We start from the raw sequence: 24437 nt of genomic DNA, 5'->3' as shown, positions 1-24437 counted from the left end.
TTCTTTTAAAGCCTTTTGTGACGTGTATTAGCACAAAAAATATATTTTTGATGCAGTGCACTAATCTGTTGTAAAGCTTTTGTGGGGTGTTTTAGTGAAAAAAGAAAATATATATTTGACAATCAGTGGTGCAGTTATCTGTAGTAAAAGCTTTTGTGGCGTGTTTTAATTTCTTTTCTATTTATTTATTGGATCTAACAGTATGTCAGATAGAGAAGTGCCAGGCCCTGCACAGGGGAGTGGCAGATGCCTAAAAGTTTCTTGTGCAGGCAGAAGTCGCAGCAGAGTAAGGGGCCGTGGCAGCAGGGGTCACTTCCAGAGGCCTGAGCTCCCAGTATCAGCTAGTTGTCGTGTCTTGACCAGCAACCCAGCGGTTCTTGAATAGTTGACTCGATCTTTGACTTCGTCGCAAGGGACATCAGACACCCCCAAACAAGAGTCAGTGGGTTTATCAAACACAACCCTTAATTACCATGGCTGGGGAGCAGACCCTGTGCCCTCACCTGTCCTCAACCTGCCGCTTTCCTTTTCTGTTCCCAGAGCCCCAAAATAATTTTATGCTGTGGGCTCAGTTCCACTATACAGCGAGGACGAGGTACTAAAAGACAGTCATCAGCTACTGCCCAGTCAAGATCTGGAGGAGACATCCACCGCTTCATCTGACAGGCGGGGAAGTAGTGATTAGGAGAGTGGCGTGGGAGCTGGTGTTGCGAAACGTCAGACTCCTGACCCAGAGATGGTTGAGGAGGACATCAGTGACGTGCAGACAGTACTCGATGATGATGTTGTAGCTCATCGCACTTGGACGTTGGGTGATGAAGGGGCTTCATCATTATTGGGAGTAGAGGGTGGCAGCTTGCCCGTGAACCAGCGGCAGAGCCAGCAAGTTGCTAGCGTGGCTGGGAGTCAGCAGGGTGGCAACAGTGGGGGGTCGGGAGCCAAACGTGCTCGGGGTAGACCACCTGCTTCACGGGAGCCTACCTGCCTGGGAAGTAGTGGTGCAGGGGTTCACGGAGGCAGCAGTGGTAGCAGGCAGTCAGTACGTAGTGTTGGCAGTTTTTTCTTAAGACGCCGGAGGAGTTGAATGTGGCCATATATAGAATCTGTGGGCAGAAGGTGAAGCATGGCCAGGGCACTATGGCCCTGTGTCAATATATGCGGCATCCCCATACAGTGGCCTGGGAGAACCATGGCTCCGATGTGGTGGTCCAGCCTGCTGCAGCAACCGCTGCATCGTGCAGTCAAGGCTCAGGAAGTCAAGGCTCCACCACCTCAGCCAAAGGGAGCTATCTGTCATTCCCATCATCTGCTGGTCCCGAAGCTCCTGCTCCTCCTACTCCTACTCCTCGTCACTCATTGCTTCAGCAAGAGATTGCCAAGAGACAACAGTATGTGTGCACTCATCCAATGGCCCAGAAGCTGAATGTGCTCCTGGCCGAGTTGCTGGTGCTGCAGTCCCTCCCTTTCCAAGTGGTGGACTCTGCACCTTTCAGAGATATAATGGCTTGCGCCGAGCCGAGTTGGAGAGTCCCAAGCCCTAGCTTCTTTGCCAAAAAGGTAGTACCAGCCCTGCACACAAATGTAGAACAGAAGGTAGGCCAGTCCTTGAGCCTGTCGGTGTCTGCCAAAGTGCACTGCAGCATCGACGTGTGGAGCTACGATCAGGGACAATACATGTCCTTTACGGCCCACTGGGTGAATGTGGTTCCTGCACAGCCACACCAGCAACTTGGTCAGGTGACGCTGCTTCCGCCTCCACGTTGCCATACCATTGGTCCAGCCACAATGTGCTCCTCTGCCTCCTCATACTGCGCCGGCTCCTTAGCCTCCACTGCAGGGACAATTCAAAGTGCCTCCCCTGCATACCACATGTGCAGGGCACAGGGGTGTCATGTGGTTCTGCACCTCGTTTGCCTGGGTGAACGGAGTCACACAGGGGAGGAATTGCTCCTTGTCAACGGGAAGAACTTTGTGTTGGCGCTGCGTCAAGGAGGGCTGAGCCATGCGCCCTGCATGGCACACGTGTTCAATCTGATTGTCAAGCAGTTCCTGAAGTCTTCCACCCATCTGCAAGACATCATAAAAATGGACAGGAAACTTTGCATGCATTTTAGCCACTCGTATACCGCGAAGCACACCCTCCTTAAGCTGCAGAGGCAGAACGGCATCCCTCAACATAGGCTGATATGAGACGTTTCCACCCGTTGGAATTCCACCCTTCATATGTTCCGATTGTACGAACAGAGAAAGGCCATAAATGATTTCCTGATAATCCAAGCAGACAGTATTACTCCCCTGTGTAATTTCAATGTCAGCCAGTGGCAGCTCATGCATGACACCAGCCGTTTGCTCAGGCCCTTTGAGGATGCCACGTTATTTGTCAGTCGCCAGGACTACGGGATAAACAACGTCATTCCACTGCTTCATGTCCTGGAACAGATGCTGGTAAATCTGGCTGGTCAGGGGACTGGAGATATGGTGCCTAGATGTCACGGACACATGAGCCCCGTGGGGGCTGAACTGGAGGAGGAGAAGGAGGACATTGGAGCACAGGCAATGTGTAGCGAAATGGGTGGTTTATCTACACGGGTGACAGGAGGAGCAGGAGCAGCCAGAGGAGCAAGAGGGAGATGAGGAAGATGAGTCAGATAACCGAGGCACACCGTGGCAATATACAGTGGAGATTGAGGCAGGGAGTCCCTCCGAATCACTTGCGCTAATGGCCCGCTGCATGCTCACTTGCTTGCATAGTGACAGCCGAATTGTCACCATTTGGCAGAGGGATGACTTCTGGCTCTCCACCTTGTTGCATTTTTTACACCAGCTAAGAGGGAGGACAAACTGAACTACTATAGAGACATTCTATGTAGTAAGTTGGCCTCTGCCTATCTGCACCATCGTCCATCCTCTCGCAGGTCTGACCAGGGGGCCCTCTGCGCCCACGCTCATCTGCCATGGCTGCTGTGGCAGAGTGGGGGGGGGGGTAGGACCAGTTCCAGCTCTATCAGCAGCAACTTGAGTCTAGAGTCGCTGAAGAGCAGCTTTCTTCACCCGCCTAGTGAAGAAACTACTCACCAGCAGCAGCAGCTAATTCTGGAGCAGGTCCTGAACCAGCAAGCGGTGGCATATTTGGACAGCACTATGCCACCCAACATTGAAGATTTGCTGGACTACTGGGCAGCCAAACTGGATATGTGGCCACAACTGGCAGAGTTTTTCCTGGAAAAGCTGTCCTGCCCGGTCAGTAGTGTGGCATCAGAGAGGGTGTTTAGTGCGGCGGGGGCCATAGCGACCCCAATAAAAACTTGCCTGTCCTCCAAAAATGTGGAGAGACTGACTTTTGTCAAGACTAATCAGGTGTGGATCAGCCAGGATTTCCACCCACCAATTCCTGATGCATCAGACTAGATCATCCATGTTGCCACACCAACACTTTGACAAAATAGATTGTTTTTTTTTTGGCTACCTGCCTCAGCTACTATTCTAATGCTGTCACCTGCCTGATGCCACATATCTGATGTCAAGTGCTCCTTCTTTCACCCACCATCTTCATTGTGTACTGGTATTGCCACCCACCTCCACACTATGCCCCCCTGCTACTCTGTGGTCTCCTGATGCTGCCGCCACCTCCGCACTCTGTGATTGTGCCACTCTGTACCTCCTCATGCTGCTGCCACCTCCAGAATCTGTCATTGGCCACTCTGTGGTTTTCTCATGCTGCCGCCACCTCCAGACTTTGTCATTGGGCCACTCTGTGGCCGCCTCATTCTGCTGTCACCTCCACGCTCTGTCATTGTGCCACTCTGTGGCCTCCTCATGCTGCTGCCACCTCCAGATTCTGTCATTGGGTCACTCTGTGGCCTCCTCATGCTGCTGCCACCTCTGCACTCTATCACTGGGCCACTCTGTGGCCTCCTCATACTGCTGCCATCTCCGCACTCTATCACTGGGCCACTCTGTGGCCTCCTCATGCTGCTGGCACCTCCACACTATGTCACCTTGCCACTCTGTGGTCTCCTGATGCTCTTGCTGCCACCTACAGACTCTGTCATTGTGCCACTCTGTGGCCTCCTAATGCTGAAATCACCTCCAGAATCTGTCATTGGGCCACTCTGTGGTTCCTGATGCTGCTGCCACTTCCACGCTGTCATTGTGCCACTCTGTGGTTCCTGCCGCCGTCTCCACACTCTGTCATTGTGCCACTCTGTGGTTCCTGATGCTGCTGCCACTTCCACGCTGTCATTGTGCCACTCTGTGGCCTCCTCCTAATGCTGCTGCCACCTCCAGACTCTGTCTTTGGTCCACTCTGTGGTCTCCTCATGCTGCTTCCACCTCACCACTATGTCATAGGGCCACTCTGTGGACTTCTCATGCTGTTTTTACCCTCCCCACTTCATGACTGGGCCTCTATTTAGCCTTTTTGGCTTGACGGACATCCTCATTTATTTAACCCTTCTTCTGATCTGTCAGAAGGAAGGAAAATGAGATGCCGTTGTGCGTTCCTTCTTTCTGACAGATCAGAAGAAGCGTTTAAATAGAACATGTTCTGTAGACATCTATGTGGAATCAGCTTATGACGGTATAAAAGCAGTGCACTTCTTCTTGGCGCTAACATTGACCTGTAAGGCTGAGTTCATATGTGAGTTATTTGGTCAGTTTTGGCCCTGTGACTGCCCAAATAACTGAAGTGTGCAGTGATTTTAAGTGTGACGCCTGTTATCTCCATGTTCATGCAGACTCACAGTATTATTTCACTACCAAAGCAGACTCCTTATGCATGTTACTGCAAGGTACAGTGTTCTACACCACTATAAAGGCTCTCTGCAGCCAGGAAATAGCCATTTTTTTTAATTGTAATTCGCTGCAAATTTAATCAGATCGAACCAAATTTTTTTAAAAAAAATTCAGCAAACCTGTGAATCAAATTTTTTAAAAATTTTCTCATCTCTATTGTACAGTTTTCCCCAATAAACATACCTTTTCGCTTTACTATCATAATCACTTACATCGCATCAGTACTTTCACATATTTAAAGTTTCATATGAATTAAAAAACTCATTTTATTTTTATTTTTTATTTTTTTGTTGATGAGTGGATTTCTTCAATCTTTTTAGAAAAGTCTTTGAAAAATTTGATGTGGTTTGATTGTTAAAAGAGGGTTTTAGATAAATAATTTTAGTTATATTGAGTAAATATAGCAAGCAATCATTACTCATGTTATGAGTTATGTTTTAATTATGTGAATATAGTCAATAGTTACATCCCTGGACAGATGATAGCTGATTATCATCAAGATATTCTCTTCCAGGGAAGTAATTAAATACATTTGCAAGAGTCTATAGGAACTAAAATTCCCCTACAGCTGTCTAGTTAACACAGAGGTGCTAACAAGACGAATGCCCTGATCTTAGAAGGCCTGTGTCCAGCTGACTCTAGTGGTCTGGAAAGGACTGAAGTCCTCTACGATACAAAGGAAAATATAATGCTTCAAAGCCAGCCCAAATCCATATTTTATAATATAACCAATTTATGTATTTATGGTTGGGGAATTTAGATGATTCTCTTCTCTCAAGCACCTGGATGATTGATCTTAGGAGCCCTCAGAATTAAATATCTGTTAAAAATGTTAATATTTCACATTCATTTTTGGTACGGGTAGATTGATAAATATGTTGGGTTTACTTACCGGTCATATTATCTTGCTATAGTGGGTGTTTCCTATTAATAGAAAATATTATATTTATTATACTGTAATTATGTCTTTCAACAACTTAGATATGATTAGCCATTCTTTTTTCACACAACCAGGTGAGAGGATTAAGAGGGTCTGGCTAAGATACTTAAAAAATATCTTATCATCCGTTTTGTTATGAAACCCGGATCCAACCAATAAATTGTCAAAATCACATCATTAGTTGAATAAGGTTCAATCAAAGTGTCCCATAATCTGTCACATGATGCAAATATAAATACACTTGTTCTGAAAGGCCCATAAGGCTACAACATTACTAAGCAAGCAACATGAAGACCAATGACTTCTCTCAAGAGTTTAGAGACAAAGCTATGGAGAAGTATAGGTCAAGTTTGGGTTATATAAATTTCCCAAACTTTGAACATCCCACAAAACACCATTAAACTCATTATGACACAATGGAAAGCTTATGGCACAAATATAAGTCTGAAACCCACCAAAGCCACCCATCAAAACTTGCAGACTTGACAAGGAGGGTGTGGAAGAGCCATTGATTAAAGAAAAAAATATATGATACACTTTCACAAACGTGGTGTGAAAAGACTTTAATAGATCCCTGTTCACCAAACAGTATTAAGTGGCAGACTCCCCAAACACATGAAAGAAGATTCTCTGGTCAGATGAGGCCATCATATGAAATGCTATGTGTGGCGCAAACCAACTTTTCATCTGCAGGGACAAAAAAACTGGTCAGGATTGAAAGACAGATGAATGGCAGTAAATACAAGATAATGTCTGGGGAAAACCTGTTTTAGTCTGCTAAATATTTGAGACTGGGACAGAGGTTTACCTTCCAGCAGAGAAATTACCCCAAACATACTGCTAAAGCTACATTACACAGGAAGGGTGCTTTGATATATTTATTTTTATGCTTTTGAATATCAAATAAGTTTAATAAGGTAACTTTCACACCTGCGTTCAGGTGTCCGCTCGTGAGCTCCGTTTGAAGGGGCTCACAAGCGGCCCCGAACGCATCCGTCCAGCTCTAATGCATTCTCAGTGGAGGCGGATCCGCTCAGAATGCATCAGTCTGGCGGCGTTCAGCCTCCGCTCCGCTCAGCAAGCGGACACCTGAACGCTGCTTGCAGCGTTCGGGTGTCCGCCTGGCCGTGCGGAGGCAAGCGGATCCGTCCAGACTTACAACGTAAGTCAATGGGGACGGATCCGTTTGAAGATGACACAATATGGCTCAATCTTCAAACGGATCCGTCCCCCATTGACTTTCAATGTAAAGTCTGGACGGATCCGTTCAGGCTACTTTCACACTTAGAATTTTTTCTAAGTTATAATGCAGACGGATCCGTTCTGAACAGATACAAACGTCTGCATTATAGGAGCGGATCCGTCTGAGCATACATCAGACGGACCCGCTCTGAACGCTAGTGTGAAAGTAGCCTTAATTGTATTTGCTGATGTACCCAAAACCTTGAGGAGAAAAAGTATCACTTAGCTCTGTTAATCATTTGATCATCTGTTAATCATCATCATCATCATCATCACCTCTCTAAGTTTCCTGGAGCCTGCTTAAATGAGAGTGATGCAGTTGCACCAAGGAAGAAGGTGTTTAACTCTATGTCTGTATATAAGACTATCCAAAATTCCTGCTCTGTATGATGCTTTGATTGACTTTACAAACAGTGATGCTTGAAAGTTTGTGAACCCTTTAAAATTTTCTATATTTCTACATAAATATGACCTAAAACTATGTCCTATTTTCACATAAGCCCTAAAAGTAGATAAAGATAATCAAATCAAACAAATGAGTCAAAATATTACACTTTGTCATTTATTTATTGAAGGAAATCCAATATCACAGCTGTGAGTGACAAAAGTATATGAACCTTTGGATCTAGCAGATAATTTGAATGTAAAATTAGAATCAGGTGTTTTCAATCAAGTTATTGCAGTTTGATAGGCCCTTTGCTAAAACTGAAAAATTGTCCTGGTAAGGAAGGGGGATAAACACTCTGGTAATAAAGTGGTTAAAGAACAGGGATCTATTAAAGTCTTTTCACACCACGTTTGTGAAAGTGTATCACAACACAAGCAAAGGAGAGTTGCTGATGTTCAGGCTGGAAAAGGTTTCTAAACCATGGCTACAAGAGTCTTGACTCTGCCAATCCATAGTCAGGCAGATTGTGTACAAATTGAAGAAATTCAATACCAGTATTACCCTTCCCAGGAGTGATAGATGATGCTAAGAACAAGGCGTTAGGTCACAAAGGAACTCAAGGTAACCTCTAAGCAACTATAGTCCTTTCGCACACAACTAATGTTAAAAGGGCTTTCCGGGATTTTGATACTGATCCTCAGGATAGGTCAATAAATGATTGGTAGTGGTCCGACACCTTGTACTCCCGCCAACCATCTGTTTGGGAAGGCACCGACCCTCCTGTGAGCACCACAGACAATTCCATGCTTACCAAACACAGCGTCGTACATTGTATAGTGGCTGTACTTGGCATCACTCTGAGCCCCATAGAAGTGAATGGAGCTAAGCACGATCTCAAGCAAAGACCCTATACAATGTACGGCGCTGTGCTTGGTAAGCTGTGAGAAGGAGCTCTGGTGCCTTCTCAAAACAGCTGATCGGTGGGGTTCCCGAGTGTCGGACCCCCACCGATCAGATACTGATGACCTATACTGAGGATAGGTCATCAGTATCAAAATCCCAGAAAACCCCTTTAATGTTCATGAGTCCAATATCAAAACGACACTGGACAACAATGGTGTGCATTGCAGGATTGCATGGAGAAAGCCACTGCTCTCCAAAAATATGCAGCAGCTCCCTTACTGACTTTCCAGCACTGACAGGTTACATAGCATGATATTGATTTATGATGGAATGTATTGGATAACACCGACATAATTCTGTCAGTGTTAAGACTTTTAATGCCACTTTCCGATGCAACCTAAATTATAATTCTCCCCTAAGTGTTTTTATTGGAGGTTCCTTTTTTAATTTATTTTTATTTCCTGTAACACTGGTTATGTATTTTATATGTATTTTTATTGATTTATTAAATGTTTTTATGAATCAGTATTATTCCACTTATTTTCGCTTTCATACATCACTGTTTATTTTTCGGTTCTTCTGATCCATATGAAGAACAGAAAAATAAAGAGAAAAACTGATCCTGTAAAAAAAGACAAAAAAAAACAAATCCTTACCATCAGTTATGCACATTTGGATGTCACATGTACATAAATGAGCATAACGGATGCTTAAAATACAGGAACCTTTCTTATTTATACTTCTGTTTTTCTGACAATAAATGGTGATGTGAACGTGACCTTAGTAAAGTGAATAACTTTTTGGGTATTTTAAGATGTTATAGATTTATTGCAGAAGACTGATTGTATAGATAGATACCAGTAATTCACAACCATAAAGCAAATAACAGAGAAGCAGCAGGAAAATATCCACTCCATATCCATTCTGTAAACAAAGCATTGGAATTTATTTATAGTTTTTCCTCTATATTAAGAACACACGAAAAATATAATTCATATAAAGTGAAGCGTAAAGGTTTCAATTTTTTACTACTATGAATTAAAAAGTTCAAGATTTTACTATGATTTGTTTAACAGTTCAGAATGAAGTTTAAAATGATATTTGAGCTAAAAGTATAGCATTTCTATAAAAATCTGGAATTATCTGGATGGAAATGGCCCTCTTTTTCCAACAAACTAGTCTACAGTACTTAAAAACTACTTACGCAGAACAATCTGTAAGTCTTTTGAGGAAATAGTAAATCCTCTTACATCTTTAACAATTTTAGTGCCAATTCATTGGAAATATTTTCATTTACATTATTTTTTTCAGGTGGAAATGTAACATTTGCATTCCTCATTAATGCAAGCTCAGTAGCTGGTAAATCCATCACCAATTTGGTGGCTTCTGTAAAATTGGTCAGAACTTCCAATGTAGTTTTTAATATGCAGAAAATACCATCTGTGAAGTCATCGATTTGTTTCATCTACAAGGTATAACATAAAACTACAGAACCATGGATACATCATTATACATTGGATACGCTGTCTACACAAAATATACAGTCATATTATACCAGATGAACAGGTAATCATTCTAAGACACTATAACAAGACATTCCCTATAGTCAAAAGATTATTCAATTGTATTCTCCCCTAAAGTGAACTTCACGATTTGGCAACCACTTCTGATGAATGATTATCATTACCAAGGTATTTCCTGTGCTCAGAGCCAAACTATGATATGGACATTATGCACTTCTCAATAGAGCAATTATGCTTTTCTTTCTATGAGAAATTTCCATTAACTGCATTGAGTAATCGCTTGTTAAAATAGAGACATTATACTTAAATGTGAGCATGTGCAGATGTGTTTATTAACTGATGATTTGAATTGTGTTACATTTAAAAGAATTGTATCAGATTAAAAAAAGGTCTGCTTTATTTTCAGAAACAGCAACAGTTTTGTCCATGGACTGTGAAGAAGAGTTGTTGTTTTTTTTTTCTCTAATCTTATACAAGCCTTTTAAAATGGGACAACCCCTTTGCATATGCCCACAATAGGGACCAATTCTATGAATAAAAATAGAGAAAAGTATTCTCCCAGCATCCATAAATACATTTAAACTCATCCATGGTAAAAATCTCCAAAGCTTACTTTGCTTATGTACACTATTTGAGAATTTCACCTGTTCTTACTTAGCTATGGCTCAGCTTGGTGATGCCAGTAAATATGGCACCTGACCGCTGGTTGGCTGTGTGGTCACTTGTCAGAATGGGAGATTATTCTTTACAGCTTGTAAACTACACTGCTCAAAAAAATAAAGGGAACACTTAAACAACACAATGTAACTCCAAGTCAATCACACTTCTGTGAAATCAAACTGTCCACTTAGGAAGCCACACTGAGTGACAATCAACTTCACATGCTGTTGTTCAAATGGGATAGACAACAGGTGGAAATTATAGGCAATTAGCAAGATACCCCCAATAAAAGAAGTGGTTCTGCAGGTGGTAACCACAGACCACTTCTCAGTTCCTATGCTTCCTGGCTGATGTTTTGGTCACTTTTGAATGCTGGCGGTGCTTTCACTCTAGTGGTAGCATGAGACGGAGTCTACAACCCACACAAGTGGCTCAGGTAGTGCAGCTTATCCAGGATGGCACATCAATGCCAGCTGTGGCAAGAAGGTTTGCTGTGTCTGTCAGCGTAGTGTCCAGAGCATGGATGCGCTACCAGGAGACAGGCCAGTACATCAGGAGACGTGGAGGAGGCCGTAGGAGGGCAACAACCCAGCAGCAGGACCGCTACCTCTGCCTTTGTGCAAGGAGGAACAGAAGGAGCACTGCCAGAGCCCTGCAAAATGACCTCCAGCAGGCCACAAATGTGCATGTGTCTGCTCAAACGGTCAGAAACAGACTCCATGAGGGTGATATGAGGGCTCGAGGTCCACAGGTGGGGGTTGTGCTTACAGCCCAACACTGTGCAGGACGTTTGGCATTTGCCAGAGAACACCAAGATTGGCAAATTCGCCACTGGCGCCCTGTGCTCTTCACAGATGAAAGCAGGTTCACACTGAGAACATGTGACAGATGTGACAGAGTCTTGAGACGCCGTGGAGAACGTTCTGCTGCCTGCAGCATCCTCCAGCATGACCGGTTTGGCATTGGGTCAGTAATGGTGTGGGGTGGCATTTCTTTGGAGGGCCGCACAGCCCTCCATGTGCTCGCCAGAGCTAGCCTTACTGCCAATAGGTACCGAGATGAGATCCTCAGACCCCTTGTGAGACCATATGCTGGTGCGGTTGGCCCTGGGTTCCTCCTAATGCAAGACAATGCTAGACCTCATGTGGCTGGAGTGTGTCAGCAGTTCCTGCAAGACGAAGGCATTGATGCTATGGACTGGCCTGCCCGTTCCCCAGACCTGAATCCAATTGAGCACATCTGGGACATCATGTCTCGCTCTATCCACCAACGTCACATTGCACCACAGACTGTCCAGGAGTTGGCAGATGCTTTAGTCCAGGTCTGGGAGGAGATCCCTCAGGAGACCGTCCGCCACCTCATCAGGAGCATGCACAGGCATTGTAGGGAGGTCATACAGGCACGTGGAGGCCACACACACTACTAAGCCTCATTTTGACTTGTTTTAAGGACATTACATGAAAGTTGGATCAGCCTCTAGTGTGTTTTTCCACTTTAATTTTGAGTGTGACTCCAAATCCAGACCTCCATGGGTTGAAAAATTTGATTTCCATTTTTTTTTATTTTTGTGTGATTTTGTTGTCAGCACATTCAACTATGTAAAGAACAAAGTATTTCAGAAGAATATTTAATTAATTCAGATCTAGGATGTGTTATTTTTGTGTTCCCTTTATTTTTTTGAGCAGTGTATAAACAAGCAACTTGGATTTCTTGCCTATTAACCCTTGGAGGATCTTTTATTTTTCACTCCCCTCTTTCCCAAATCCATTTTTTTTTTTTCATTTTTCCGTTCACATAGCCTTAAGGAGACTTGCTTTTTTCTTCTTTTTTCTTTTTTGCGGGACAAGTTGTACTTTCTAATGGCACTATTTAATATTGCATATGATGTAGCGGAGAGCTAGAAATAAAATTTCAAATATGGTGTAATTGAAAAAAAACAACACAATTCTACCATGTTTCAATGACGTTTGTCCCTCTGTATAGCTGCGGTATCTTAGCTGAACCGCACAGAAATGCTGCACAATAGAAATGCATTATATAGAAATTATATTTTAGGTATATCACACCCCAGCCTCAAACAGATTTTTTGGGGGGCAACTGGTATATCACACCAGTTGCAATTAGTTGTTCCAATGGCGTTTGTCCCTCTGAATAGCTGCGGTATCTCAGCAGAACCACACACAAATGATGCACAATACAAAAGCACTATATAGAAATTATATTATAGGTATATCGCACCCCTGCCTTAATCAGATTTTTTGGGGTAAATGGTATGTCACACCATTTGCAATTAGTTGTTCCAATGTCGTTTATCCCTCTGTATAGCTGCGGTATCTCAGCAGAACCGCACATAAATGCTGCACTCTACAAATGCACTATATAGAAATTATAGGTATATCGCATCACTGCCTCAATCTGATTTTTTGGGGGGCAACTGGTTTATCACACCAGTTGCAGTTATTTGTGCCAATGTCGTTTGTCTCTCTGTATAGCTGCGGTATCTCACCAGAACCGCACACAAATGCTGCACAATACAAAAGCACTATATAGAAATTATATTATAGGTATATCGCACCCATGCCTCAATCAGATTTTTTGGGTGCAAAAGGTATATCACACCAGTGGCAATTAGTTGTTCCAATGGCGTTTGTCCCTCTGTATAGCTGATGTATCTCAGCAGAACCACTCACAAATGATGCACTATACAAATGCACTACATAGAAATGATATTATAGGTATATCACACCCCTTCCTCAATCAGATTTTTTTGGGGGCAACTGGTATATCACAGCAGATGCAATTAGTTTTTCCAATGTCGTTTGTCTCTCTGCATAGCTGCGGTATCTCAGCAGAACCGCACACAAATGCTGCACAATACAAAAGCAGTATATAGAAATTATATTATAGGTATATCGCACCCTTGCCTTAATCAGATTTTTTGGGGTAAATGGTATGTCACACCATTTGCAATTAGTTGCTCCAATGTCATTTGTCCCTCTGTATAGCTGCGGTATCTCAGCAGAACCGCACACAAATGCTGCACAATACAAAAGCACTATATAGAAATTATATTATAGGTATATCACCCCCCTGCCTCAATCAGATTTTTGGGGGGCAAATGGTATGTCACACCAGTTGCAATTAGTTGTTCCAGTGACGTTTGTCCCTCTGTATAGCTACGGTATCTCAGCAGAACCGTAAACAAATGCTGCAGAATTGAAATGCACTATATAGAAATTATATTTTAGGTATATCACACCTATGCCTCAAACAGATTTTTTTGGGGGCAACTGGTATATCACACCAGTTGCAATTAGTTGTTTCAATGGCGTTTGTCCCTCTGTATTGCTGCGGTATCTCAGCAGAACCACACACAAATGCAGAACAAAACAAATGCACTATACAGAAATTATATTCTAGGTATATCACACCCCTGCCTTATCCAGATTTTTTGGGGGGCAACTGTTATATCACACCAGTTACAATTAGTTGTTTCAATGACGTTTGTCCCTCTGTATAGCTGTGGTATCTCAGCTGAACTACACACAAATGCTGCACTATACAAATGCATTATATAGAAAAAATATTATAGGTATATCACACCCCTGCCTCAATCAGATTTTTTGGGTGGCAACTGATATGTCACACCGGTTGCAATTAGTTGTTCCAATGGCGTTTGTCCCTCTGTATAGCTACGGAATCTCAGCAGAACTGCGCACAAATGCTGCACAATACAAATGCACTATACAGAAATTATATTCTAGGAATATCACACCACTGCCTTAATCAGACACCAATTAGTTGTTCCAATGACGTTTGTCCCTCTGTATAGCTACGGTATCTTAGCTGAACCACACACAAATGCTGAACAATAAAAATGAACTATATAGAAATTATATTATAGGTATATCGCACCCCTGTGTCAATCAGATTTTTCTAGAGGCAACTGGTATATCACACCAGTTGCAATTAGAGTTGATAGAGGACACCTGGATGTTCGGGTTTGACGGGTTCGGCCGAACTTCACAAAAAAGTTTGAGTTTGTGACCTGAACTTGACCCTGTACCCGAACCCCATTGAAGTCAATGGGGACCCGAACTTTTGAGCACTAAAATGGTTCTAAAATTTTTAAGGAAAGAGCTAGAGGGCTGCAAATGCCAGCTAAATGTGATTAAGAGCATGGCAAGTGTTCTGCAAACAAATGTGGATAGGGAAATTACTTAAAATAACATAAAATACGTAAAAATAAAAAATTATAATCTTGATCTAGGAGGACAAAGTCCATATGGAGTAGGAGGTTGAGGAGACAGTGGATGTGGAGGAGGAGGTAGCCTACACTGGTTTTTGGTTTTAATTATTATTATTATTTTTTTAATTAGGGTACACCCCTAAACATTGGGAAATATAACTTGTAATAACCCCCTCCAGCCGTGCTAAACAAACGTTCAGACAATACACTGACTGCAGAGCAGGCCAGCACCTCCAAGGCGTAAAGGGCAAGATCAGGCCATGTGCCCAATTTAGAGACCCAGAAGTTGAAGGGGGCAGACCCATCATTCAGTACATGTAGGCGTGTGCACACATACTGATCCACCATGTCGCACTTCCCTGTGATGTCCACGATCCAATTGGATATCTGCTCTATAAACTTTCGATGTTCTTTTCTGCGCCTGCCATGTTGATCACTGTTAGCGGCAAATCAGGGTTCTACGAAGAAGAGGGAGCGTGAGAAAGGGATACCACATCCAAGGGAGGTTAATTGTTTGAAATTAAATATGATCAAGCGGTAAAGTGGGACAAATTATTGAAGCACAAATGTGGGGCAAGTTGTTAAAGTTTAAGCATTGAATAAAAGGAGGGGGCGCGCGTCAATTAAAGAAACATTTTTGAAATTTAATTCCCTTTCACCTATGCAGAGCAGGGGTTTGTATACGGCAAAATTGGTAAAATATCACCTGACAATGTAACAGACAATTTTTTAAAATTTATGTCCCTGTCACCTATGCAGAGCAGGGGTTTAATCACGGCAAAAATGGTCAAATGTCACTCAAGAATGTAACCGACAAATTAGTGAAATGTTTTTACCTGTTGGCTAGGTATAGCAGGGGTATATTACAGCCACAAATTGTTGAATTTCACCCAAATATGTGACAGACAAATTAGTGATTTTTTTTTACCTGTCTACTAGGTAGAGCAGGGATATATCACACCAAAAAATTGGTTAATTTCACCCGAATATGTAACAGACAAATTAGTGAAATGTTTTTACCTGTCTACTAGGTAGGGCAGGGGTATATCACACCCAAAAATTAGTGAATTTCACCCGAAAATGTAACAGACAAATTAGTGAAATGTTTTTACCTGTCTACTAGGTAGGGCAGGGATATATCACACCCAAAAATTAGTGAATTTCACCCGAAAATGTAACAGACAAATTAGTGAAATGTTTTTTACCTGTCTACTAGGTAGGGCAGGGGTATATCACACCCAAAAAATTTTGGATTTCACCCGAATATGTAACAGACAAATTAGTGTTTTTTTACCTGTCTACTGGGTATAGCATTGCTATATAACACCCAAAAATTGGTAAATTTCACCAGAAAATGTAACAGACAAATTAGTGAAATAATTTCACCTGTCTACTAGATATAGCAGTGGTATATCACACCCAAAAATGTGTGACTTTCACCCAAAAATGTAACAGACAAATTAGTGAAATGTTTTTACCTGTCTACTAGGTACAGCAGGGGTATATCACACCGAAAAATTTGTGAATTTCACCCGAAAATGTATCAGACAAATTAGTGAAAAGACATAAAATAAAATACGTACAAATTAAAAAAAATAATCTTGATTTATGAGGTGGAGGTCCATATGGAGTAGGAGATTGAGGAGGCGGTGGACGTAGTGGTGTAGGTGGAAGCGGTGGTGGAGGAGGACGAGGTAGCCAACACTGGTTTTTGGTTTTTATTTTTTTTATTTATTTTTTATTAAGGTACACTCCAAAAGAGTAGGAAATATCCAACATACAACAATGAGCTATTGCGCTGTAGTATAACAATTGCTGGGTAAGGCAGGTATACATGTCTATTCTGCACAATGTACGGACAAGTCCTGTGGGATCCATGCCTGGTTCATTTTAATGAACGTGAGCTTGTCCACATTGGCTGTGGACAGGCGGCTGCGCTGTTGATCACGCCCGCTGCTGTGCAAAACACACGTTCAGACAATACACTGGCTGCAGGGCAGGCCAGCAACTCTAAGGCATAAAGGGCAAGCTCAGGCCATGTGCCCAATTTGGAGACCCAGAAGTTGAAGGGGGCAGACCCGTCAATCAGTACGTGTAGGCGTGTGCACACATACTGCTCCACCATGTTGCTGAAATGCTGCCTCTTGCTAAAATGTTCCATATCAGCTGGTGGTGCTGGTTGTTGTGGCGTGCTGACAAAGCTTTTCCACATTTCGGCCATGCTAATCCTGCCTTCTGAGGTGCTGGTGGTGCCCCAGCTGCATTGGGGATCTCTTCCTCCTCCTCTGCCTTCGCCTTGTGCTTCCACTGTGCCCCCGCTGTCAGGTGGGAATGCCACCAGTGTGATCGTGTGCCACGATCACACTCCAGTGACGAAATAAAGGACGGTACGTCGTCCTTGTAACATGGATCCAGCAGCGTGGGCACCCAGTAATCAGCACAAGTTAGAATGTGGGCACCTCGGCGGTTGTTGCGGAGACACTGCAGCATGTTATCGCCCAGAGGCAACAAAAATCTGTCCTCTGTGTGAGGTGTATGGTCTGTGTCCTCTGTATCCCCCTAGCCACACACCAGTGTTGGCCATGAGCTGGTTTGGGTGCCACCGTGCTATGAACACGGTTCCTGCTTCTCCATCTCCTCCTCCTCATCATCCACCTCATCATCCTTCAGAACTGTGCCCTGGCTGGACAATTGTGTACCTGGAGTTTATGGGTGCAGGAACCCACCCACGGAGCCACTTGTGAACCCTATGAAATGATCCCTCATTCTCCTCTTCCTCCTGTGCCAAATCCTCTTCCATCATCGCCAGCAGCGTTTTTTCAAGGAGGCATAGAAGTAGGATAGTAACGCTGATAACCGCGTTATCGGCACTGGCCATGTTGGTGGAGTACTCGAAACAGCGCAACAAGGAACACAGGTCTCGCATGGAGGCCCAGTCATTGGTGGTGAAGTAGTGCTGTTCCGCAGTGTGACTCACCCGTGCGTGCTGCAGCTGAAACTCCACTATCGCCTGCTGCTGCTCGCACAGTCTGGCCAGCATGTGCAAGGTGGAGTTCCACCTTGTGGGCACGTCGCATATGAGGCGGTGAGCTGGAAGGCCGAAGTTACGCTGCAAAGCTGACAGGCGAGCAGCAGCAGGGTGAGAACGCATAGACCGCCCGCACTTTCTGCAGCAGCTCTTACATATCAGGGTAATTTTTAAGGAACCTCTGCAACACCAAATTCAGCACATGCACCAGGCAAGGGATGTGCATAAAACCGGCTAGTCCCAGAGCTGCTATGAGATTTCGCCCATTATCGCACACCACCAGGCTGGTCTTGAGGCTCACTGGCACCAACCACTCATCGATCTGTTGTTCCATGCCCGTCCACAGCTTCTGCGCGTTGTGGGGTTTCTCCCCCAACCAGATAAGTTTTAAAACTGCCTGCTGTCGTTTACCCCTGTCTGTGCTGAAGTTGGTGGTGAAGGTGTTACGCTGACCAAATGAAGAGGCGGTAGAGGATGAGGAAGCGGAGTAGGAGGAGGAAGCAACAGGAGGCAAACTAAAGCGCCCTGCAATCCATGGTGGTAGAAGGACATGCGCTAAACTGCTATCCGCCTCAGGCCCAGCCACCACTGCATTTACCTAGTGTGCTGTTATGGAGATATAATGTCCCTGACCGTGCTTACTGGCCCACATTTCCATAGTTAGGTGGACCTTGCCACAGATGGCGTTGCACAGTGCACACCTGATTTTGTCCCCCACTTGGTTGTGCAGGGAAGGGATGGCATGCCTGGAAAAGAAGTGGCGGCTGGGCACGACGTACTCTGGGACAGCCACCGCCATAAGGCTTCTAAAACTCTCCGTCTCCACCAGACAGAATGACAGCATTTCAAAGGCCAGTAATTTTGAAATGCTGCCATTCAGGGCTAGGGATCGCAGGTGGATAGGGTGGGGTTTTTCCACTTCCACTCCAGTGTTTTGGAGATGGAGAGCTGAACGCTTCCCTGGGACATTGTGGAGATGCTTGGTGACCCAGGTGGTATTGTTGCTGGCAGATCCTCTGTTTGCGGGGTGGCAGGTGGCACTGTCACTCCAGAGGTGGATGAAGAGGCCGTAACTGCAGCAGAAGAGGAAGCAGGAGGAGCCAGAGACCTTTCTTGTTTTTTGAGGTGCCTACTCCACTGCAGCTTGTGCTTTTCACCTAGATGCCTGGTCATGAGAGATGTGCTAAGGTTGAGAACTTTTATGCCTTGCTTCAGGCTCTGATTGCACAGCATGCAAACCACTCGTGTCTTGTCATCATTACATTGTCTGAAGAACTGCCACGCCAGGGAACTCCTTGGAGCTGGCTTTGGTGTGCTCGGTCCCTTTCTGCGGTGGGCAGTAGCAGGCGTACTGTTTATGGGATGGCCACTCCGCTTGTGCAACTTCCTCATTCTTCTGCTGTGCTAGTGGCTCTGTGCGACAACCGCCTTTTCTTCCGAACTACACAGGTCACTCGCATGACCTTCATTCCATTGTGGGTCGAGGACCTCATCGTCCTCCACATCATCTTCCACCCAGTCTTCACCCCTGCCCTCCTTGTCGGTCTACACACTGCAGTAAGGCATAGCAGTTTGCACCTGTGTTTCGTCATCATCCGAGACGAGCTGTGGTGGTCCTCCCATGTATTTATCTTGAAACATAAGTGGTTGGGCATCGGTGCACTCAATCTCTTCCACTTCTGGGGCTAGGTGGATGTCCCTGGGAAACCCTGCTAGCAGAGTCATCAAAAAGCAGAAAAGACTGCTGCATGACCTGGGGCTCAGACTGCTTGGCTGATTTGCAAGGGGGTGAGGTGAAAGACTAATGGTCATCGGCTGCAGGTGCCAACTGTGGTCTTTCAGCAGGAGACTGGGTGGGAGACAATGTGAAGGAACTGGAGAAACTGTCAGCAACCCAATCTACTATCGCCTGTACTTGTTCAGGCCTCACAATTCGTAGAGCCGCATTAGGCCCGACCAAATACCGCTGCAGGTTCTGTTGCCTACTTGCACCTGAGGAAGGGTTTTCACTTGTGCGTGTAGCTTGTACATATCGACCACGTCCTCTCCCTGCAACAGGAGCTCCAACAGCAGCACCATGACCTGGGCCACGTCCCTTATTTGACGCTCTCCGCATATTTCTCGAATTTAGGATCTTGCCCTAAATGGGTGTTTAATTAATAGTAGAATATAACAACAGTATGTAAAGGGTGTATCTCACACGGCCTGACTCAGAGTAGGCCTCAATTAAAGATTTGTTTGCCCAAAATGGCTGTATTTCAAATATCTAAATATAACCCAAATGTATAAAGGGTGTATCTCGCAATGACATATGCAGCAAAGGCTGTCAAATAAACTTTTTTTGCCCAAACGGGTGTTTGTTTAATAACTCAATATGGCAGCAGTATATAATCCTGGAATTTCAAACGTCAAGATGCTGCAAGGCCTTAAATATTGTGTAATTTGCCCCAAAAAGGGTGTTTTATTAATGAAAGAATGTAAGCCCTGTATATACAGGGTGTATCTCACACAGCCTGAACTAAAGTAGGCCTCAATTAAAGATTTGTTTGCCCAAAATGGCTGTATTTCAAATACCTTAAACAAACCCCTGTATTTAAAGGGTGTATCTCACACGGCCTGTGCCAGAGTAGGCCTCAATTAAAGATTTGTTGGCCCAAAATGGCTGTATTTCAAATACCTGAATCAAACCCCTGTATTTAAAGGGTTTGTCTCACACGGCCTGACCCACAGTAGGCCTCAATTAAAGATTTGTTTGCCCAAAATGGCTGTATTTCTAATACCTGAATCAAACCCCTGTATTTAAAGGGTGTATCTCACACAGTCTGACCCACAGTAGGCCTCAATTAAAGATTTGTTTGCCCAAAATGGCTGTATTTCAAATACCTGAATCAAACCCCTGTTTTTAAAGGGTGTATCTCACACTGCCTGACCCAAACTAGGCCTCAATTAAAGATTTGTTTGCCCACAATGGCTGTATTTAAAATACCTGAATCAAACCCCTGTATTTAAAGGGTGTATCTCACAATGACATATGCAGCAAAAGCTGCCAAATAAACTTTTTTTGCCCAAACAGGTGTTTGTTTAATAACTGAATATGGCAGCAGTATATAACCCTGGAATTTCAAACGTCAAGATGCTGCAAGGCCTTAAATATTGTGTATTTTGCCCCAAAAAGGGTGTTTTATTAATGAAAGAATATAAGCCCTGTATATACAGGGTGTATCTCACACGGCCTGACCCACAGTAGGCCTCAATTAAAGATTTGTGCACAAAATTGCGGTATTTCAAATATCTGAATATAACCCCTGTATATACAGGGTGTATCTCACACGCCCTGATCCACACTAGGCCGCAATTACATTTGTTGGCCCAAAATGGCTGTATTTCAAATACCTGAATAGAACCCCTGTATTTAAAGGGTGTATCTCACACGCCCTGATCCACACTAGGACGCTAACAAAGAATTGTGCCCAAAATAGCTTTATTTCAATGACATCTGCAGCAAAGGCTGCCAACTAAATTATTTTTTGCCGAAACGGGTGTTTGTTTAATAACTGAATTTGACAGCAGTATATAAGCCTGTAATTTCACAGATGCTGATGCTGCAAGGCCTTAAAAATAGTGGAATCTGGCAAAAAAATGTGTTTTTAAAACCCCAGAAAATGATGGCTGTATTTCTAGCTTTAATTGCACACTGACTAATCCAGATGTTGTATATTGCCCAAAAAGGTTTTTCTTTGTAACAGAATATGAAAGCTGTATATATTAAACTTGAATTTAACACTTGCAGATCAGGAAAATAGTGTTTTTTGGCAAAAAAAGTGTGTTTTTAAAACCCCAGAAAATGATGGCTGTATTTCTAGCTTAAATTGCACACTGACTAATCCAGATGTTGTATATTGCCCAAAAAGTGTTTTTTTTGGTAACAGAATATAAAAGCTATATATATTAAACTTGAATTTAACACTTGCAGATCAGGAAAATAGTGGTTTTGGGCAAAAAGTGTGTTTTTAAAACCCCAGAAAACGATGGCTGTATTTCTAGCTTAAATTGCACACTGACTAAACCTGCAAATGCACCAGATGTTGTCAATTGCCCAAAAAATTTGGATTTTCAATGTCCCAAAAGCTCAGATGCAGTGCTAGTGCACTGAGCTTGCATAAAATGGCCACCCACCTAACTGACTTATTAAAGTTATTTTTTTTCAGTCACTGGGCTCAGGGAAGGATAAAAAAATTGTGCCCTGCACCCACAAAACACAATGTATGTAGATCGCTGAGTAAGGCTACTTTCACACTAGCGTTCGGAGCGGATCCGTCTGATGTTTCATCAGAAGGATCCGCTCCGATAATGCAGACGTTCGCATCCGTTCAGAACGGATGCGTCTGCATTAAAACTTAGAAAATTTTCTAAGTGTGAAAGTTGTCTGAGCGGATCCGTTCAGACTTTACATTGAAAGTCAATGGGGAACGGATCCGCTTGAAGATTGAGCCATATGGTGTCATCTTCAAGCGGATCCGTCCCCATTGACTTCCATTATAAGTCTGGACGGATCCGCTCGCCTCCGCACGGCCAGGCGGACACCCGAACGCTGCAAGCAGCGTTCAGGTGTCCGCTCACTGAGCGGAGCGGAGGCTGAACGCTGGCAGGCGGATGCATTCTCAGTGGATCCGCCTCCACTGAGAATGCATTGGGGCCAGACGGATGCGTTCGGGGCCGCTCGTGAGCCCCTTCAAACGGTGCGCACGAGCGGACACCCGAACGCTAGTGTGAAAGTAGCCTTAGATTCAGATTTTGAGCAAAGATTCAGTCCTATTCTCTCCCTGAAATCACCAGCAGCATCCTCTCCCTACACTAAGCACAGCAGAGTGACGTGCAGCGCTACGTGACTCCATCTTATATAGAGGCTGGGTCACATGCTACACTGGCCAATGACAGCCATGCCATTAGTAGGCATGGCTGTGATGGCTTCTAAGGTCAGACAGTAAACCGCTTGTTGATTGGCTGCTCTGCAGCCTTTCAAAAAGCGCCAAGAAAGCGCCGAACACCGAACCCAAACTTTTACTGAAATGTTCGGGTTCGGGTCCGGGGTCCAAAAATCCTAAAGTTCAGTACAAACCCGAACTTTACAGTTCGGGTTCGCTCAACTGACTATTGAGCAAATGCTGACCGAGTGAAGGCGTATGCTCCACAGACAGGATCCGTTTTTTGTAGGTTATTGTTCTGATGGATCAGAGGAAGTGAAAATTAATCAGTGAAGTCAACACAAACTTACTGCTGACACCCTCTCCACTCTGTCGGGGGGGAGGGGCTCTACTTGTATAAGCGTTTAATAGAACTGGTTCTGATAACATATATGTGGAATCAGCTGGCGACGGTGTAAAAGAAGTGCGCTTCTTCTTGGCACTAACAACCTGAGTTCATACTTGAGTTATTTGGTTAGTTTTGGCCTCGTGACTGCCCTAATAAGTGAAGTGTGCAGTGATTCTAAGAGCGACTCCTGTCATCTACATGTCATAAGGACTCACAGTATTATTTCACCACCAAAGCAGACTTCCTATGCGTGTTACTAAAGGCAGTGTTCTACACCACTATAAAGGCTCTCAGCAGCCAGGAAATTGCCTTTTTTTAACGTAATTTGCTGCGAATATATTCAGATCGAACCAAATTTTTCCCGAAAAATTCAACGGAACGCAATTCGAATTTTTGAAAAATTCGCTCTTCTCTAACACTGACAGCACAGTAACTCTACAGCTAACAAAATGGATTAGCTATGACTCTTGGTGCACTGCACAGTTATGTACATGGCGATCAATTATAGCAGAGTCTGTATTTCAGCAGTCTCCTACACTCTCCCTGCAGTCTCCCTCTCAAATATTATCCTACACTCTCTAAGACTTTGCAGCAACATTGTTCCTAGTGCATGAGCATCTTGTCATGTCTTTCCTTATGCTCAGCTCACAGCAAAATAGAAGCGACCACGCAGGTCAGGGTTTTATAGAGCTCTGCTTAGCTGTGACATCACAAGAAGATGGCTACCTGTGGATTAGTGGGTAATCTCGCTTTCCCAGGCATGTCTCCTCTACACGTACTTTCAATTTCTAACAAGTGCAGCTGACATTTTAGGAAAACTGATTCGTTACAGTGAAGCACAAGTAAATTCGGAATAGTTTAGAATTGATTTTCACTTCGAGTGCTTCCTCAACATTACTTTACTGTTCCATTCTTTATAGTTATAATTTCTTTGGGAATACTAGGCTTAAAAAGATTGAGAAGCAATGCTTTACTTCATTATATGAGTAAGAATACATTCTAAGTGCATGGTACAGAAAAGAACACCAAATATATAATAATTGAATGAATTTGTCATAACTTATTGTTAACCTGTTTGGCCTTTGCAATGATATTCCACTCTATTGACGAATTTGAAATCTTTGCATGTAAAAAGTTACATACAGCTTGCTTTTCTTGGCATATGTTCAGAGCAAAATTACAGACAATGCTAATTTTACTTCGATTTTATGCAGGAAAAGGGGATATTGCTGTTATGCTCTGTCTGTTCTTCTAAGCTACAAAATGTTCTTTTGCTCTTGGCTTGTGCTCCCCATTTTTGCTTTTAGTATAACCTTCCTTAGTAATAAAAAGCATGTGTCTCAAATCAGTGCAATCACATATCAAACAAAAATCAACAGAAGTATCGATTTAAAAAA

This window comes from Bufo bufo, chromosome 2 (genome assembly GCF_905171765.1).
Source record: "Bufo bufo chromosome 2, aBufBuf1.1, whole genome shotgun sequence".
NCBI lineage: Eukaryota > Metazoa > Chordata > Amphibia > Anura > Bufonidae > Bufo > Bufo bufo.
The sequence above is the reverse complement of the archived record's forward strand: the minus strand, read 5'-3'. Positions refer to the sequence as shown.